Below are 3,586 nucleotides of genomic sequence, written 5' to 3'. Positions count from 1 at the left end.
CTAGAAGTTAAAGGTCCCAGGACTGCCATCCTGAACTTGGAACGTATAGCCATCAGAGGTAGTTTCTGGCACAACATTCTGATCTTCCTCTTCCTCTACAGAGAAATATTTCTCAATCAAGTTCAATGAAGCTTTGTATACAGATTCATTTTCATGGTTTTGTAGAGCTTCAGTTTTGTCCAAACCTCCACATTCTTCGATCATTATACTAAGTTTTTCAGTTTCACCTAGTTTCTCAGCAGCCTGGAAGATATTTGAAATGGCGTCCAGAATAACCAGGATAATTTTGGTATCTTTCACAGTTAAGAGGTTTACCAATGGTTCTGTTATGCCCCAGTGAACAAGGGATACAATCTGTTCAACTGTTCCACCGCTTGTATAGTTGGTCACAGCCCATACAGCTTCCTTTCGTGTCTTAAAGTCTGCCTTAGACAGAACAACAACGAAGAATGGGACTAATCCATGATTCACAACTTGCTGTATCTGGTCCTGACGGCCAGCTGTGATGTTTGACATTGTCCATGTAGCTTCCTTCTGAATATTAGTCTTAGAGCTCATTAACAGACTGGGAAAGACTGCAAGTGCTCCCGCATCTATTACAACCTGAGTCTGTTCATCTGTCCCAGTGACAATATTTCCTATGGCTCTTAGCGCAGGAGTCACAATCAGCAATTCAGGACCTCCCAAGAGCTTCACAAGTTGGGGCACAACTTCTGTTTTCACAACCATTTCAATCCGTTCATTTGGACCATCAGTAAGATAGGAGATGGCCCAGCAGCTATCTGCTAATACTTCTGGGTCATCATGATGCAGGAGACGAACTAAAGTAGGAAGAATCTGCTCAACAGCATCTAATGGGAGTGCATGATTCTGGTTGCGACAAAGGTTTGAAAGTGTCCAGGTAAGATGACGTAAGTAACCACATGCTAAAGATGACATGTCAGGAACTGCAAGAAGAGCTAACAGAGGATCAACTGCACCGTACTTGATAACCAAGTCTTGGAAAACCGAACCATCACCTGCAATGTTTCCTAGAGCCCATACAGCTTGTTCACTGATGTGAGCATGGGGAGATGCCAACAAAGAAATGAATGCTGGGATAGCACCTCCATCTACTACAGCCTTGGTCTGTTCCGATGTTCCGGAGGCAGTGTTAGTGAGGGCCCAGGCAGATTCAAACTGAATAGGACTACAATCAATTCTGCCCAAGAGGGACACAAATTTGGGAATCAAACCAGCCCGGATTATGTTGTCTATGGGTGGTTGTTTTTCCCTAGAAAGCAGTTTCCTTGCAGCCTGGGTAGCTTGGAGTTGGCTTTCCAAATTGTTGCTATTTATGCCTTAGACAATGTCCTCAACAGACCAATTTATAGTGCCCTGGTTGTTGCGGTTTTCCTGCAGTGGAGAAGTAGCATCATCAGGAAATGAGCTTACATTTCTCCTTTTCAGCATCTGTTCATCCTTCTTAGCTTTTCTCAGCTCCGCATTAACTTCTATTCGGTGACGTCTCATTTCCCGTACTGTCTTTCCCCTTGTTCTTAAATCTGTTAAGGCAGGCAGCTGGTGAATTAGCCTTCTCGTTGGTGGACATGGTTATGAGACGAAGGGTGACAGCTACGCAGCCGGTTTAGTCTTTTCACAGGAGACAGTGCGAGGCGCACAGGCTGCGGTTCGGTTGCTCTGAAAACGTCCAACACTGATCAGCATGAAGACCGTGTCCAAAGTTTTTCTTTTAGTGTATTTACAACCAAAGTTGGCAGTCCAAATTTAGTTTCACTGAAAGTTACAGTGTATTGCAGAATCGGAATGTAAAAGTTAGCATTGTCAGAAGGAAGATGTAGAGAATTCTTCTGGAACTGGAGGGAAGAGAGTGGGGAAGTAAGACAAAGAAGTCATAGTGTATTCTCCTCTTCACAGTTCATCATCCATGTCCCTTTTCAAATAGTAGGGGTAGATAATTATTGTGGATATATAGGGTCTTGTGTAAAATGCCTTTAAGGAAATTACAATAAAAGTTCAAGAATGAACGAAAATGTCTCCTTGTATTGGTGGGACATAATATAGTAATTCAAGGGCAGATTTGCTTGGGGGTCAGACACACCTTGTACAATACTCAAGAATATGGGTGAAAGCGACTGTAGGAGTTTTCCCTATAATGCCGGCCCTGCGGTCGCCTTATGTAGTAGACACTGAGCTGTTCAGCAAATAATCTGTCTCTTTTCACTATGCTTTCTGGACACCCATAGAGATTTCATTTCCATGCCCCTCCCTTTTCAAAAATTTAGCATAGAATATATAAATTGAAAGAAAGAAGAGCAGAAGTGACACTAAGTTACTGCAAGATGAAAGTTTTAGGAGCCAGGGACAGGTTTACATCATTCTTTTTCTCGTGCTGTGACAGTTATGGGAGCACACAAAAAAATGAATTCTTTATCAGATTAGGTCCCTGTGGGACTCTGGTGAATGTCCCTCACTCCCCACCCACCTCCGGCTGTGCTGGGCACATGGCATGAGTGGGAAATGCACGTGGTAGTTATTGGGCTAGGTTTCCCCTCAGTCAGATTCTGATTCCATCAGTCAGCATAGTTCCCAGCACATATGAATCGAGATATGTGGGCCAAAGGGGAAATAAGGGAATAAAAATAGACAATTTCCACCAAAATAATGAGGGAAATGATGGCTAATTTACGAAGTAAAACTAAATAGGTTCTTATTGATAATGGGCAAGATATATTGAAAAATGGAGCAGCAGGATCCTTTGGAATAAAATATATTTGCTGCTGTTAAATTAGTAAGTATTTAAAAGTTAAACACAAGGATGGATTCTTTTAATTTATGTGTATCGTTAAAGAGTGATTACCTTTACCAAGTTGAAGCACATGCATTTTAGAAAACTTGAAGGGTTTGGTATTTAATCTCATCATTCATATTTGGCAAATATTTCTGTCACTGTGCCATCACTCCCTCGGAAGTGCGTGTTATTGGTGTGATTGTGGCACTCAGAATCACCAGGTCTAGGCTGCTTCCCGCACAGGGCTCTGTGCTGTTGCTGCCAGTTGATGGGAGCAGGAGTGTGATAGAGAAACCTGTTTTCCACGTGAACCCGAGATAGGAAAACATTGAAAGCATCCTTGAGAGAAAAAAGTGTATACTCTTTTTAAAGACCTTTGTGGGAAGGAATTTCCAATGTTTGCAAGCTTCGTCAGCTTAAATATTCTGTACTGAATGAACATTTCTAAAGCAAATTGGAATCTTTGTCTAAAAAAGCCTGGTAAAACTTCTAATTCTTAATGAAAGTTCTAGCTTAATCTGACTTGCAATTTTCATAGAATTCTAGAACTGAAAGGACACTCAGAGATCATCTAGTTTGTATTATTTTATTTGTTGGATGAGACCTGAAAAGCTACATGGTTTGCCTGAGGCCATGTTAGCAAAGCTAAGACTAAAACTCACTATCATTTCTAGGATATTTGTGACTACACCGGATTTTGAATGCTATTTCATTTAGCATCCAGTGTTTCGTCAGTCCTGCTACTTTAGAAATCCAACCATATGTTTGTTTCATATCAATGGCATCTGAGACCAG

At 41.5% G+C, this 3,586-nt stretch overlaps 1 pseudogene; it reads right to left on the bottom strand.

Moving 5' to 3' along the window:
- On the bottom strand, window positions 1–1,591 carry LOC129067201 (importin subunit alpha-1-like; annotated as a pseudogene).
- Window positions 1,592–3,586: the final 1,995 nt, after the last annotated feature.

The sequence above is a fragment of the Pteronotus mesoamericanus genome, unplaced genomic scaffold (genome assembly GCF_021234165.1).
Source record: "Pteronotus mesoamericanus isolate MK-2021 breed Mesoamerican mustached bat unplaced genomic scaffold, CSHL_Meso_final contig_20, whole genome shotgun sequence".
Taxonomy (NCBI): Eukaryota; Metazoa; Chordata; class Mammalia; order Chiroptera; family Mormoopidae; genus Pteronotus; species Pteronotus mesoamericanus.
This window is presented reverse-complemented; position numbering and strand designations above follow the sequence as displayed.